This window comes from Elephas maximus, chromosome 7, assembly GCF_024166365.1.
Source record: "Elephas maximus indicus isolate mEleMax1 chromosome 7, mEleMax1 primary haplotype, whole genome shotgun sequence".
Taxonomy (NCBI): domain Eukaryota; kingdom Metazoa; phylum Chordata; class Mammalia; order Proboscidea; family Elephantidae; genus Elephas; species Elephas maximus.
Window position 1 is genome coordinate 44,983,963 of NC_064825.1, and position 17,053 is coordinate 45,001,015.

The 17,053-nt window shown below is 40.6% G+C and overlaps 1 protein-coding gene and 1 non-coding gene across 2 annotated transcripts in view; both read left to right on the forward strand.

Moving 5' to 3' along the window:
* The window catches only part of LOC126078952 (glycerophosphodiester phosphodiesterase domain-containing protein 4-like), a 144,297-nt gene that overhangs the window by 24,499 nt on the left and 102,745 nt on the right, over window positions 1-17,053 (forward strand). The gene's annotated exons all lie outside the window — the stretch shown is intronic.
* LOC126081316 (U6 spliceosomal RNA) lies at window positions 10,181-10,284 on the forward strand. The gene has a single exon (XR_007518362.1). It is a non-coding gene; the product is annotated as a U6 spliceosomal RNA (small nuclear RNA).

A 17,053-nucleotide genomic window follows, 5' to 3' on the forward strand; every position in this document is an offset into this window, starting at 1 on the left:
TATTTTATTTTGATCACTTTCTGGAGCCATCCTCTTCTGTTTTATCATATGTTTTGATATTTTCTGCTGTCTCTAGGACAACCAGGAATTACTGTATTCATTTATTGGTTGTAGATAGGATTGTTTTGTCCTGCTTTTTTGTTTTATTTTGTTGTGTCTGAGCAGGCTGACTGGTTTTTTTGTTGTTGCTTGCCTGTGGGCAAGATCCTTCTTAGCACTTTGTTCAGGTGGTCAGGGCTGGTCACTCAGGTATGCTGCAGCAGGGCAGGTCCAGCATGGGTGGAGGGGGGGAAGGGTAGTTTCCAGCATGAAGTGTGGGTGACAGGGAGGTATTGTTGGGCAGTGTATGGCAGGGCCTGCAGGACCATGTCAGTAGTGCTCAGGGTCATGACAGCACATGTTGCATATAGGTAGGGTGGAAATGAGAGGACGTGATGTGCAGAGCTAAGTGAAAAAAAGAAGAGACACAAAATTTTAAAAAGCTAATATAAAAAATGAATTAAAAATAAAGAAAAAGAGAAGAAGTAAATAAAATGGTGGTGCACTAGAATTTGGTGGGTAGTAGTGGGGCAGACCTGATGAGGCCATGTGCTAATGGCTCTCTAGCTGAGCTGTGTGGATCTATCTATCGAGAGGGGCGTGGGTTGCACATGGGTCATGAAGAGCAGGAGAAAATAATGGAAAGAGGGGAAAGAGAGAGAAGAAACAAACGAACAAACAAAAAATGGATAAATACGAAAAAAATAACAGGAACAAAAATGATATCATAGTGGGGGAACTAACCATTGGAGGTGGAGTAGAATTGGGGTGGTGGTGAGCTGATGTCTCTCTCACCAGGTGCTATGGCATAGCCCTTCAGGAAGGTGCGGAGGCAACGCAGGGCCTAGGTGGGAGGGAGAAGGAAAAGGAGAAGAGGAAAGATAAAGAAAAATAAAAAATATGACGTTGAAGGAGCCAGCCTGGGGGCGCAGTGCAGACCTGGGGCGGCCATGTGGCAGAGGTTCTTCAACGAAGCAGTACAGTATAGCCTGCCAAAGGGTGGGGCAGTGGCGCATGGGGCTGGGTGGTTGGGAGAAAGGAAAGAAAGACAGGGAGAGTGAACAAAAAGGAAAAACAATAGGTAAGTAAATAAAATGACGCTGAGGGATCTGGTTGGTGACAGTGGCACAGACCCTGCAAAGCTGTGTGCAGTGACTCTCCAAATGAGCTGTGCAGCACAGGCCCTCAAGAAGGGGCAGGGGCGGGGCAGTGTACAGGGCAGGGTTTGTGGGAGAAAGGAAGGAAAGACGGTGAGAAAAAACAAGAAAAGGAAACAAACCAAAAAAATGACAGCCCACCAAGAAGGGGAGGGGATGGCACATGAGGCTAGCTCAGTGGGAGAAAGGAAAGAAGGGACACAGGTAGAAGCAAAAAAAAAAAAAAGGCAAACAAAAATACAAAACAAAAGGCATTGAAGGGGCCAGCTGGTGGGGCAGGGCAGTCCCCAGCAGCAGTGAGCTGGTGTCTCTCCAGCTAAGCAACCATGGCCCGTTGGAAAGTGGCAGAGGCAACGTGGAGGGAAGAAAGGTGGGGGGTGGGAAAATGAGTATCCTTGGTTACTGGGTAGTCTTTCACCTGCTGGGAACTCCATATAGTTGCCCTCCTGTACTCTCTGCAGTCCTTGGTGGCTGAGGTCCAGGATTTCGAATCCGGCTGGCAGTGAGCTGGTATCTGTCCGACCAAGCACCCATGACCTGTTGGCAAGCAGCGGAGGCCTCCTGCAGGGAAGAAGGGTAGGGGGTGGGAAAGCATGTATCCCTGGTTACTAGGTACTCTGTCTCCTGTTGGGAGCTCCACCATGAAGTTGCCTTCACATACTCCCTGTCTACGTTCTTTGGTGGCTGTAGTCAAAGACGGCGAATCCAACCATGTTAGTTGGTAGGGGACCTCCATTCCGTAGCTCTCCTCATTCTCTGTTCTCTGTCAGTTTCTTATTTCATTCAGTGGTTGATCAAGTTCTTCTATGCCTTCATCTGGTACTTAGGGTACCAGGATTGATGTTTGTATCTGTTTTACTTAGTTTTCTGGGTCTTTGCTGCAGAGGGAGAGCATGGTGCTTCTCTCTATAGTGCCATGTTGGCATTGCCTTTCTCAAAATATTCTTGATCTTTGTTCTAGATCACTGCTAAGTTGCTTAGAAATATTTTGATTCTTTTAAAGCTTACCATTAAGCTTCGTTAGGTGTCTTAGTGATCTAGTGTTGCTATAATCTGACAGTCTAGTAGGCTGCAGGTCCAAATTTGGGGCATCAGCTCCAGGGGAAGGCTTTCTCTGTCAGCTCTGGAGGAAGGTCCTTGTCATCAGTCTTCCCCTGGTCGAGGAGCTTCTCAGCGCAGGGACCTCAGGTCCTATGAATGCACACTCCTGCTCCCCATTCTTTGTCATATGAGGTCCCCATGTGTCTTTGCTTGCTTCTTTCTTTTATATCCCAGAAGAGATTGGCTCAAGACACTATCTAATCTTGTAGATCTCATCAATATCACTGCCGCTAGTTCATCTCAATACATCATAGTGATAGGATTTCCGACACACAGGGTAATCACATGAGATGACAAAGTGGTAGACAATCATATAGTACTGGGAATCATGACATAACCAAGTTGACGCATATTTTGGGGGGACACAATTCAATCCATGACATTAGGCCAGATCAGAGCAGCCTTTAATATAAGCGTACTAACTAAGGCAGTACTCTACTGAGTACTGTGTTGAATTCCCCCATACAGGGTTTTTTTGCTCTGGTTGGTGGAAACACCAACTATTCCTAGTCCTGTGTGAGCCCTAGAAATTTTTTCGTGATCTCCTTTTGTGTGGTTCTTTCACCAACCTCAGTTAATTTCTTTGCATGACTGCATCATATTCAGCTGGAGACTCAGGAGTAGGAGGAACCGTTACCTCCCCAAACTGCAATTTCAATCTCTTCAGTTCAGGGAGACTACCAGGCTGTACCTACACTGCCCCTCCTGCTGCTGCATCCTGGAAACTCTATTCAGGTTGTAAGTGAAGCATTCATAGACTCATTTTCTTTGTTTCTCTTCTTTCAGGAGTCACTCTCCCTCACTGCCTATTGTCCAGTGTCTGGAAAACTATCGTTTCATGCTTTTTTCCCCAGTTTTTTAGTCCCTTAAAATGGGAGGGTAACTCCTATCCCATTATGCCATTTGGCCAGAAGTGGGAGTTTTACCATACACTCTTAAACACAACTCCAGAGTGCCTTTCACGAAACAAACAGATCAGAGCATCACAAAGTTTTCAGAAGGAGAGTATTGCCTGGGATAAGATCCTTCATAGGATTTTTATTTGTTTTTAAACACTTTCTCCCTGCCACCTCCCTTCCCCTGCTGAATGAACACATTCTGTGAAAGGTTCTGTGGTATGAGCACAGCTTTTTACTATCACAGTGGGGTGAGAAAATGCAATAAAGACTGCTAGATTTTCCTCAATACTGGTTTTTCCTTTACCTTTTTTTTTTAAATAGTAAGAGAACCCATGTCTGGTAGTGACATGTCAAGTCAAACTTATGTAAATGTCCTTAAAATAACAGAAGCTTCCTTCTGAATTCCTTCCTCCTGCCTGCTGGCTAGATTTTGGGATGGTGGTTATAGCTTGAGCAGCGATTTTTGGGCCCAGACGAGGAAACCCTGTGCTGAGAACGTTGGAACAGCAAGCTAGAAGATGTCTGGATCCCTAATGATATTGTGATGCCACATACCACATACCTTGTTCTTTACCTCTGAACTTTTTTCTTTCTTTTTTGGAAAAGAAAAAATAAGCTGTCTTATTTGACCTATTGCTGTTTTCAGTGCTCTGTCATTGATAATTGAGTTCAACTCTAGTTTATTCCATGTGGGAGAGGAGAAAAAGGAAAGGCATCTATGTGACTGAATCATTTATTAGTTAAGGGTTGTATTTTTCATGTACCTCACTTTTGTCTCTAACTTATTTCAAAAGCATATTACAGTTTGCAAAGCCCATTCATGTATATTATCTCATTGATGCTTCAGTATCTATTTGTTGTCTAGGACAGGGACTCTGGTCCCATTTTATTATTATTATTTTTAAATTTTATTGTGCTTTAGGTGAAAATATATAGCTCAAATTAGTTTTTCACTCAAAAATTTATACCCAAATTGTTTTGTGACCTTGGTTGCCATCCCTGCAGTGTGTCATCACTCTCCCCCTTTCTGTTTCCACCGTGGGAACTCCATGTCCATTTGTCCGGTTTTCCTGTCCCTTCTTTGCATCTTGTCTTTGCTTTTCGACAGGTGTTACTCATTTAGTCTAGTGTACTTGATGAACTAGGAAGCATGGTCCTCACATGTCTTGTTTGTTTTATAGGCCTGTGTAATCTTTAAGTGAAAGGTGGACTTTGGGACTGGCTTCAGTTCTGAGTTAGCAGAGTTTCCGGGGGTCCATAGTCTCAGGGGTTCCTCCAGTCTCTGTCAGACTAGTAAGTGTGGTCTTTTTTTTTTGGTGAATTTGAATTACTTTCTGCATTTTCCTCCCGCTCTGTGTGGGACCCTATTATTATGATCCCTGTCAGAGCAGTCAGTGGTGGTAGCTGTGTAGCATCTAGTTCTTCTGGTCTCAGGCTGCTGGAGGCTGTGGTTCATGTGGTCCGTTAGTCCTTTGGACTACTATTTTCATTGTGTCTTTGGTTTCCTTTATTCCTCTTTGCTCCAAACGGGATGAGACCCATAAATGTGTCTTAGATGTCTGCTCACAAGCTTTTAAAACCCCAGATACTACTCACCAAAATAGAATGTAGAACATTTTCTTTATGAACTATGTTATGCCAGTTGACCTAGATGAGATCATGGTCTGTGGCCCTCAGCCCCAGATACTCAGTCTCTCAAGGTGTTTGGATGTGTCTAGGAAGCTTCTGTGACTTTTCTTTGGTCAAGTTGTGCTGCCTTTTCCTATATTGTGTGTTGTCTTTACCTTCACCAAAGTTAACTTGTCTTAACTGTCTAGTTAGTGATTTCCCTTCCCACCCCAGCCCTCCTTCATAACCATCAAAGATTGTTTTTTTTCCTGTGTATAAACCTTGTTTTGGGTTTTTATAATAGTGGTAGCATACAATATTTGTTCTTTTGTGATTGACTTATTCCGCTCTGCATAATGCCCTCTGGATTCATCCATATCGTGAGATGCTTTGCAGATTCATCGTTGTTCTTTATCATTGCATAGTATTCCATTGTGTGTATGTACCATAATTTATTTAACCATTCATCTGTTGATGGGCACTTAGGTTGTTTCCGTCTTTTTGCTATTGTGAATAATGCTGCAGTGAACATGGTGTGCGTATGTCTGTTTGTGTGACGCCTTTTACTTCTCTAGGATATATTTCAAGGAGTGGGATTGCTGGATCATATGGTATCTCTATTTCTAGCTTTTAAAGGAAGCACCATATATTTTCCATACTGGTTGTACAATTTTACATTCCTGCCACCAATGCGTAAGAGTTCCAGTCTCCCTGCACCCTCTCCAACATTTGTTACTGTTTGTTTGTTTTTTCTTTAGTGCCAGTAATGTTGGGGTGAGATGGTATCCCATTGTAATTTTTTTTTTTTTTTTTTGCATTTCTCTAATGGCTAATCATCTGGAGCATTTCCTCATGTGTTTGTTAGCTGCCTAAATTTCTTTTTTGGTGAAGTGTCTGTTTGTAAGCTTTTCCCATGTTTAAATTGAATTATTTGTGTTTTTGTTATTGAAGTGTTAAAATACTCTATAGATTTTAGAGAGTACAGTGTTGTGAGATATGTCATAACCAAAATTTTTTCCCGGTCTGTTTTTACTCTTTTGGTGAAATCTTTCGTTGAGGATAAATCTTTAATTTTTTAGAGCTCCCAGTTACCTAGTTTATCTTCTGGTGTATGTGCATTGTTAGTTATGGCTTATATTGCATGTATGCCATGTATTAGGGCCCCTAGCTTTGTCAGTATTTTTTCTTCCATAATCTTTATAGTTGTAGGTTTTATATTTACGTCTTTGGATCATTTTGAGCTAGTTTTTATGTGTGGTGTGAGGTATGGGTCCTGTTTAATTTTTTGTGGGTGGACATCCACTTTTGCCAGCACTATTTGTTAAAGACTGCATTTTCCTCATTGAATGGACTCTGGTCCTTTGTCAAAAATCAGCTAACTGTAGGTGAGTGGATTTATGTCTGGGTTCTCCGTTCTGTTCCATTAGTCTATGTGTCTGTTGTTGTACCAGTACCAGGGTGTTTTGACCACCATAGGTTCTGAGATCAGGTAGTGTGAGGCCTCCTGCTTTGTTCTTTTTCTTCTGTAATGCTTTGCTTATTTGGGGCCTATTTCCTTTCCATATAAAGTTTGTGATTAGTTTTTCCATCTTGTCAAAGAGTGCTGTTAGCCGTGATCCCATTTTAGAGGCAAGAAACCTAAACCTAGAATGGAGAGAAACCTAGATCTAGATTGCTGCCATAAACACTCAACAAGTTAGTGGGAAAGATAGGATAAAGCTCTATTCCTCTGCCCCGATCTAATGCATTGTCTTTGATTATAAACATTATTTATCCATCTCTTTCCATAGAATCCTGTTGAATGGTGGAATAGGGTGAGCGTATTTAAGGGAGCTGCACTATATCCTGATTGTTTTATTTATCCTTCCAGGAAAAGAGTGAATCATGCTTAAGAACGCAGCTGAGCCCAGGAGTGAAAAGACGAGAAGCCAGAAAACGTTTCGCCCATGGATCTCACATTTCCTCAACCACCGTTGCTATGTCACCTTCATTACTGGTTGCTACAGCTGTGAATGGAAGCCGAAAGACTGGGAAAAATATAAATTAGGATCCTGTTGCTGCAGTTTGGTACAGAGATATGGGAAGAAGCTCGACAACACTTTCTCAGATGTGGGGAACTTGGGATGGCCTCTGACACCAAGAGGGCTTATTAGAGTCTGGAGGACTGGGGATGCTAGGGCTCTAGTTCCTCCCTCAAAAGACTGTTCCAATTCTGGATCCAAAGAAAACCTTACTGAAACATGTACTTGCTTTCTTTTTTCCTTTCACTTTTCTTTTTCCTTACTACCTCTTTTATGTCATTCATTCATTCATCTACTTTTGCATTTATTATTCAGTGAACCTTGAAGAAAGAGTGAGGTTTGTGTGCAGTTAGATCTTTTTGCCTAGGAATACCTGAGTCTTTAATTCTGTCATCACTATGAGTTTCCCAAAGGAGTTATGCTCATACGAAAAAAATAGCAGGTTGGAAACAAGGCACTCCTTTATTACTGGTCTGACTAGTGTCTACTGAGGAGTCCTGGTGGTGCAGTGGTTTGGCACTTGGCTGCTAACTGAAAGGTTCGTTGTTTGAACCCATCAGCTGCTCCATGGGAGAAAGATGTGGCAGTCTGTACCTGTAAAGATTTCAGCCTAGGAAATCCTGGGACATTTTTACTCTGCCCTATAGGGTTTAAGCTGTTGATGTAGTCCGAGCTGTACTTTGGAAAGAGTACCTATTTTGTGGATGTTAGATTGGAAAGGACAAAAGTAATGCAGGCAGACCAGAAAGAAGATAAAGAGAAGGCAATAGCAATATTCCAGATAAGAGATGATGATGCCCTGGATTAGAGTTGGTGGTAAAGATGGAGAGAGTGGATAGATTTGACCAATATTTATTAATTAGGGATGCAGTAGCCACGTGAAAGCTATAAAGAAGGACATGGGGGGAAGTAAAGGGAGACTTCATGGGAAAGGTGACATTTGAGGCAGTGTGTTATAATGCAGAAATCCCTGGACCAAATGGGGGTGCATATGGGTCCTATTTCCAACTTTGACCTTGCGCTTGTTATGTGACATCTCTAAGCCTCTTTACAACAAGGAAATTAAACTAGATGATTCTCAGTGTCCCTTCCTGCTCAAGGAAAGGAATATAGCATAAGAGTTAAGATCTTGTATTCTGGAGAAAGACTGCCTGAATTCAAATTATGACTTCATATGGTAAAATGTTATGAACAACTTATGGCAACAAATTAGATAACCTAGATGAAATGGACAAACTCTTTAGAAGCACACTGTGTACCCAAACTGACTCTAGGAGAAATAGAAATTCTCTAACAATTAAAGAGATTGAATCAGTGATCAAAAACCTTCCAACAACAAACAAAATCCTGGACCAGATGGCTTCCCTGGGAAATTCTACCAAATATGTAGAGAAGAATTGACACCAATACTGTTTAAACTCTTCCAAAAGATAGAGAAGGGAGGAATACTCCCTAATTCATTCTGTGAAGCAAACATAGCACTACTACCAAAACCAGACAAAGACATCACAAGAAAAGGAAACTACAGGCCAATATCTCTATATAGATGCAAAAATCCTCAACAAAATACTAGCAAACAGAATCCAGTAGCATATAAAAAGAGTTGTATACCATGACCAAATGAGATTTATTCCAGGAATCCATGGATGGTCCAGCATTAGAAAATCAATGAACATAGTACATGACATTAATAAAACAAAGGAAAAGAACCACATGATCATCTTTATGGATGCAGAAAAAGCAGTTGATAAAATCCAATACTGTTTCTTGATGAAAACTCTCAAGAAATTGGAATAGAATGTAAATTCCTCAATGTGATTTAGGGCGTAGATGAAATGCCAACAACCAATATTATACTTAATGTAGAAAGACCGAGAGCTTTCTCCTTGAAATCAGGAGGAAGAAAAGGGTGCCCGCTCTCACCACTTCTATTCAATATGCTATTACAAGTCCTAGGCAGAGCAAAAGAAACAAAAGGTATCCAGATTGGAAAAGAAGTAAAATTATTTCTGTTCACAGATGATGTTATCCTATGTATAGAAAATCCTAGAGAATCCACCAGAAAACTTCTAGAGCTAATAAAGGTATTTAGCAAAGTTGTAGAGTACAGGGTCAACAAAGAAAAATCAGTTGAGTTTCCAAAGACAAACTTTGAAAGGAAATCTCCAAATCAATACCATTTACAATAGCCCACAAGAAGATAACACATTTAGGATTAAGTCTAACCACAGATGTAAAAGAAGTATGCAAAGAAAAATGCAAACTGTAAAAATCCAAAAGACATAAGTGGAAAAACATACCATGCTAACGGATGAGAAGATTCAACATTGTGAAAATGTCAGTTCCACCCCAAGCGATCAACAGATCCGGATCCAGATTTCAGTGGCATTTTTTAACAAGATGGAAAAACAAATCACCAACTTCATATGGAAAGGTAAGAGATCCTGAATAAGTAAAGCATTACTGAAGAACAACAAAGTGGGAGACCTCACACTACCAGATTTTAGAACCTGTTATACCACCATGGTAGTCAAAACAGCCTAGTACTGGTACAACAGGTACATAGACCAGTGTAACAGAATTGAGAACAGATATTAATCCATCCACCTACAGTCACATGATGTTTGACAAAGGCTCAAAGTCCGTTAAATGGGGAAAAGACATTCTGTTTAATAAGTGGTGCTGGCATAACTGGATTTTCATCTGCAAAAAAAAAAAAAGGACCCGTACCTCACACCACACACAAAAATAACTCAAAATGGATGAAAGACCTAAAAATAAAACCTATAATGATAAATATGAAAGAAAAAAGGAAAAGTCTGGGGGCCCTAATGCATGGCATAAGCAGTATACAAGTCATAACAATGCACAAACAGCACAGTAGAAACTCAATAACTGGGATCTCCTAAAAGTGAAACACAAGTTTATCAAAAGATTTCACCAAAAGAGTGAAAAAAAAAAAAAAACCCTGCAGACTGGGGAAAAATTTTGACTATAACATATCTAGTAAGGATTTAATCTCTAAAATCTACAAAATAACTGCAACACCTCAACAAAAAGACCAATAATCCAATTAAAAAATGGGCAAAGGGTATGAACAGACACTTTACCAAAGGAGACATTCAGGAAGCTAACAGACCATGAGGAAATGCACGTGATTATTAGCCACTAGAGAAATGCAAATCAGAACTACAATGAGATACCATTTCACCCCAGCAAGGGTGACACTAATCCAAAAAACACTAATAATTGTTGGAGAGGTTGTGGAGAGATTGGAACACTTACGGTGGTGGGAATGTAAATGGTACAGCCAGTATAGAAAACAATTTGGTGGTTCCTTAAAAAGGTAGAAATAGTGCTCACTTCGGTAGCACATACACTAAAATTGAAACGATACAGAGATTAGTTTGGCCCCTGCGCAAGTATGACACACAAATTTGTGAAGCGTTTCATATTTTTTGTATGAGAGACTGACTTGATTTGTAAAGTTTCAGTTAAAGCACAATAAAAATTTAAAAAAAAAAAAAACTAGAAATAGAAATACCATATGATCCAGCAATCCCACTCCTAGGAGTATATCCTAGAGAAATAAGAGCCATCACACAAATAGACATATGCCCACTTATGTTCATTGAAGCATTGTTCATGGTACCAAAAAGATGGAAACAACCTAGGTGCCCATAAACAGATGAACGGACAAATTATGGTACATACACATGGTGGAATACTACACAATGATAAAGAACAATGTTGAATCCGTGAAACATCTTACAACATGGATGAATATGGAGGGCATTATGCTGAGTAAATTTAGTCACAAAAGAACAAATATGAGACCACTATTGTAAGAACTCAAGGAAAGGTTTAAACAAAAAAAATTCTTCGATGGTTACGAAGGTGGTGGGGGTTGGAGAGAGGGAAATTCACTAGATAGTAGAAAAGGGTCAACTTTGGTGAAGGGAAGGACAATGTACAATACAGACGAAGTCAGCACAACTGGACCAGAAGAAAAGCTAAAAAGTTTCTTGGACACATCCAAACACTTTGAGGCACAGAGTAGCTGGTGTTGGGGCCTGGAGACCATAGTTTTGGGGGACATCTAGGTTAATAGGCATAACAAAATTAAAATGTTCTGCATCCCACCTTGGTGAGTGGCATTCAGGGTTTTAAAAGCTTGGGAGTGGCCACCTAAGATGCATCAGTTGGTCCCATCCCACTTGGAACAAAGGTTAATGAAGAAAATCAAAGACACACAAAAAAATATTAGCCCAAGAGACTAAAGGACCACATAAACCAGAGATTCCCCCAGCCTGAGACCAGAAGAACTAGATGGTGTCTGGCTACCACCAATGACCACCCTGATGGAGAACACAACAGAGAGTCCTGGACAGAGTGGGAGAAAAGTGAAGCAGAACTGAAATTCACATAAAAAGAACAGACTTACTGGTCTAACAGAGACTGGCAGAACCCCTGAAACTATGGCCTTCAGATGCTCTGTTAACCCAGAACTGAAACCATTCCTGAAGCCCACTCTTCAGACAAAGATTAGACAGGATTATAGAACAAAAAAGAATACACATGAGGAGTGTACTTCTTAGTTCAGTCAGATAGATGAGAACAAACGGGCGACTCCCTTGAGAGGCAACATGCAAGGCAGGAAGGGACAGGAACTGGTTGAATGGACACAGGGAACCCTGGGTGTTAATGGGGAGTATGCTGTCACGTTGTAGGGATTGCAACTAATGTCACAAAATATGTGTATAAACTTTTGTATGAGAAATTACCTTGAGCTGTAAACTTTCACCTAAAGCACAATTTAAAAAATCAGTTGGGTTTCTATATATGAGCAATAAGAAACCTGACAGGGAAGTTAGGGAAACAATTCCATTTACAATAGCACCTAAGAGAATAGAATACGTAGGAATAAATCTAACCAGAGGCATGAAGGACTTATACAATGTATAGGACACTACTGAAAGAGATTAGAGAATACTTAAATGGAAAAATGTTCCATGTTCATGGATTGAAAGAATATTGTTGAGATGTTGGTATTATACAAAGCAATCTGTAGATTCAACACAATCTTGATCAAAATTTCAACAGCTTTCTTTACAGAAATAGAAGAACCAATCCTTAACTTTATATGGAATGGCAAGAGGTCCTGAATAGGTAAAACAATGTTGAGAGAGAACAAAGTAGGAGGACTCACACTTCCTGATTTTAAAATATTCTGTACAGCTGTAATCAAAACACCCTAGTACTGGTATAACCATAGACATATAGACCAATGAAATAGAATTGAGAGTCCAGAAATAAACCCACACATCTATGGTCAACTGATATTTGACAAGGGTGCTAAGTCCATTCGTTCGGGAAGAAGGAGTCTCTTCAATACATGATGCTGATAAAATTGGATTTCCACATGGAGAATAATGAAACGAGATCCATACCTCACGCCATACTCAAAAACAAATACAAAGTAGATTAAAGACCTAAACGTGTAAACTAAAACCCTAAAATTCTTAGAACAAGAAGTACTGGTTACACTGTCAGGTATAGCTTTCAACAATGGATTATCCAATGTAATAACAAAAGCACAAACAGCAAAAGACAAATGAGACCTCATGAAAATTAAAAATGTTTACTCATCAAAAGATTTTACCAAAAAAGTGAGAAGACAAGCTCTGGCTGGAGAATATCTTTGAAAACCATAAGTCCAACAAGAATCTAATAACCAATACATATATAAAGATTCAACAACTTAGCACCAAAAAGACAACCCAATCATAAAATGGCTAAAGGACTTGAATAGACATTTCACCAAAGAGGACATTCAAATGACTACTGAACACATGAAAAGACGCTCAGTATCATTAGCCATCAGAGAGATGCAAATCAAAACCACAGTGAGATACTACTCGACTCCCATTAGGATAGCTAAGATTTTAAAAAAGAAAAAGAACAAATGTTGGCAAGGATGTGGGGAAGTTGGAACACCTACCCATTGCTGGTGGGAAAGTGGAATGGTAGAGCTCTTGTGGAAAACAGTGTGGGGATTCCTCACAAAAGTAAAAATAGAACTATCCATTGTCCAGTGCCGTCAAGTTGATTCTGACTCAGCAACCCTATAGGACACAGTAGAACTGCTCCATAGATTTCCCAAGGAGTGCCTGGCGGATTCAAACTGCTGACCCTTTGGTTAGCAGCCATAGCACTTAACCACTACACCACCAGGGTTTCCAGAACTACAATATGACCCAGCAATTCAACTTCTAGATATATGCCCAAAAGACTTGAAAGCAGAGACTCAGATATACTTGTACACCAGTATTCATTGCAGTATTAGTCATAATAGCCAGAAGGTGGAAACAACCTAAATGCCCATCATCAGATGAACGGATAAACAAAATGTGATATATACATACAATGGAATACTACTCACCCAGTAGGTGAAATGAAGTCTTGATACATGATACAGAATGGATGGAGCTTGAAGACGTTAGGTTGAGCGAAATAAGGGAATTATAGAAGGACAAATATTGTATGATCTCACTTATTTAAAAAGACAATAAAAGGGAAGTGTATAAAGACTAAAGTTTATTAGTGGTTACCAGGGATGGGGGGGAAGGGGGTACATGATGATGGAAAAATCACATTGATTAAGGGTAGGGTTGCACAGCTGGTTATGATGATGGCTGTCAAAAAGTTGTACACCTGTAAAAGTAGCTACTGAGGCTGCTTATGTACAACCAAACACCGCATGGCATTTGGTTCTTTGATTTGGAGGTTTAGGGTCCTGGTTTCTTGGGACATCCCAATTAATAGGCCTAATAATGTGTTTAGTGGTTCTGTTCTACCTCTTAGTTTTTTGGGTGTGCATGGGGTCTTAAGAGCTTCCAAGCGGACATCCAAGGCACAACAATTAGTCTCTATTCACCTGGAGCAACACAGGAAGAAGGAATATCAGGAACTGGAGGAGGATATGGAATGTGTGGCTAATCGCTTCCATGAACAACTGCCTTCTTTTGCCATGAGGCCAGAAGAACTGATGGTGCTCAGCTCTCACTACTGAATATTTTCATCAAAGATTCCATAGGAGAATCCTGATCAAAAGGGGGAAAACACAGAACAGAATTTCAAATTCTCATGGACTCTAGACTTTCTGGAGCCATGGAGGGTGGATGAACCCCTGAATCTATTTCCCTAAGATAATCTCTAAAGCTTAAACCAAAAGTATCCCCTGAAGTCATCTTAAAAAGAGCAATAGTTTAGCATAACTAGTAAAGCTAGTTTGTCGTACTGTGGGGGCTTGCGTGTTGCTGTGATGCTGGAAGCTATGCTACCGATATTCAGGTACCAATAGGGTCACCCATGGAGGGCAGGTTTCAGCTGAGCTTCCAGACTAAGACAGACTAGGAAGAAGGATCCGGCAGTCTACTTCTGGAAAGCATTAGCCAGTAAACACCTTATGAATAGCAGCAGAACACTGTCTGACATAGTGCTGAAAGTTGAGCACCTCAGGTTGGAAGGCACTCAAAAGACGACTGGGGAAGAGCTGCCTCCTCAAAGTAGAGTCAACCTTAATGACGTGGATGGAATAAAGCTTTGGGGAACTTCATTTCCTGATGGGGCACGATTCAAAATAAGAAGAAACAGCTGCAAACATCCATTAATAATGGGAACCTGGAATGTATGAAGTATGAGCCTAGGAATATTGGAAATCGTCAAAAGTGAAGTGCATATGCATCGATATCCTAGGCATAAGTGAGCTGAGATGGACTGGCTATCGGCCATTTTGAATTGGAGAAGCATATAGTCTACTATGCTGGGAATGACAACTTGAAGAGGAGTGGTGTTGCATTCATTGTCAAAAAGAACGTTTCAAGATCTGTCCTAAAGCACAACACTGTCCATGATAGGATAATATCCATACACCTACAAGGAAGACCAGTTACTACGACTATTATTCAAATTTACACACCAACCACTAGGGCCAAAGATGAAGAAATAGAAGATTTTCATCAGCTGCTTCAGTCTGAAGTTGATCAAACATGCAATCAAGATCCATTGATAATTACTGGCGACTGGAATGCGAGAGTTGGCAATGAAGAAGGATCAGTAGTTGGAAAATATGGCCTTGGTGATAGAAAAAGCCAGAGATCGAATGATAGAATTTTGCCAGACGAACAACTTTTTCATTGCAAATACCTTCTTTCACCAACATAAACGGCGACTGTACACATGGACCTCGCCAGATGGAACACACACATATCAAATTGACTACATCTGTGGAAAGAGACAATGGAAAAGCTCGATATCATCAGTCAGAACAAGGCCAGGGGCCAACTGTGGAGCAGACTGTCAATTGTTGATATGCAAGTTCAAGCTGAAACTGAAGAAAATCAGAGCAAGTCCACGAGAGCCGAAATATGACCTTGAGTGTATCCCACCTGAATTTAGAGACCATCTGAAGAATAGATTTGATGCATTGAACACTACTGACTGAAGACCAGACAAGTCATGGAATGACATCAAGGACATTATACAGGAAAGCAAGAGGCCATTGGAAAGACAGGAAAGAAAGAAAAGACCAAGATGGATGTCAGAGGAGACTCTGAAACTTGCTCTCACACGTTGAACAGCTAAAGCAAAAGGAAGAATTGATGAAGTAAAAGAACTGTACAGAAGATTTCAAAGGGCGTCTCGAGAAGAAAGAGTAAAGTATTTTAATGACATGTCCCAAGAGCTGAAGATGGAAAACCAAAAGGGAAAAACACACTCAGTGTTTCTCAAGCTGAAAGAACTGAAGAAAAAATTCAAGCCTCGAGTAGCAATGGGGAAGGAGTCTATGGGGAGAATATTCAATGACACAGGAAGCTTGAAAAGAAGATGGGAGGAATACACAGAGTCATTATACCAAAACGAAGTAGTCCATGTTCAACCATTTCAAAAGGTGGCATATGATCAGGACCCAATGGAACTGAAGGAAGAAGTTCAAGCTGCTCTGAAGGCATTGGCGAAAAACAAGGCTCCAGGAATTGATGGAATATCAATTGAGATGTTTCAACAAACAGATGCAGCACTGGAGGTGCTCACTTGCCTATGCCAAGAAATACGGAGGACAGCTTCCTGGCCAACTGACTGCAAGAGATCCATATTTATGCCTATTCCCAGGAAAGGTGATCCAACCAAATGTGGAAATTATGGACGAATATCATTAATATCACACACAAGCAAAATTTTACTGAAGATCATTCAAAAACGGCTGCAGCAGTATATCGACAGGGAACTGCCAGAAATTCAGACTGACTTCAGAAGACGACATGGAACCAGGGATATCATTGCTGATGTGAGATGGATACTTGCTGAAAGCAGAGAATATCAGAGAAATGTTTACCTGTGTTTTATTGACTATGCAAAGGCATTCGACTGTGTGGATCATAACAAACTATGGATAACGTTGCAAAGAATGGGAATTCCAGAACACTTAATTGTGCTCATGAGGAGCCTTTACATAGATCAAGAGGCAGTTGTTCAGACAGAACAAGGGGATACTGATTGGTTTAAAGTGAGGAAAGGTGTGTGTCAGGGTTGTATTCTTTCACTGTACCTCTTCAATCTGTATGCTGAATGAATAATCCGAGAAGCTGGACTATATGAAGAACGGAGCATCAGGGTTGCAGGAAGACTCATTAACAACCTGTGTTATGCAGATGACACAACCTTGCTGCCTGAAAGTGAAGACGACTGAAGCACTTACTAATGGAGATCAAAGACTGCAGCCTTCAGTATGAATTGTACCTGAACATAAAACAAAAATCCTCACGACTGGACCAATGAGCAACATCGTGATGAATGGAGAAAAGATTGAAGTTGTCAAGGATTTCATTTTACTTGGATCCACAATCAACAACCATGGAAGCAGCAGTCAAGAAATCAAAAGACAAATTTCATTGGGTAAGTTTGCTGCAAAGGACCTCTTCAAAGTGTTGAAGAGCAAAGATGTCACCTTGAAGACTAAGGTGCACCTGACCCAAGCCGTGGTATTTTCAATCGCATCATACGCATGTGAAAGCTGGACGATGAATGAGGAAGATGGAAGAATTGACGCCTTTGAATTGTGGTGTTGGCGAAGAATATTGAATATACCATGGACTGCCAAAAGAACGAAGAAATCTGTCTTAGAAGTACAGCCAGAATGGTTCTTAGGAGCAAGATGGCAAGACTG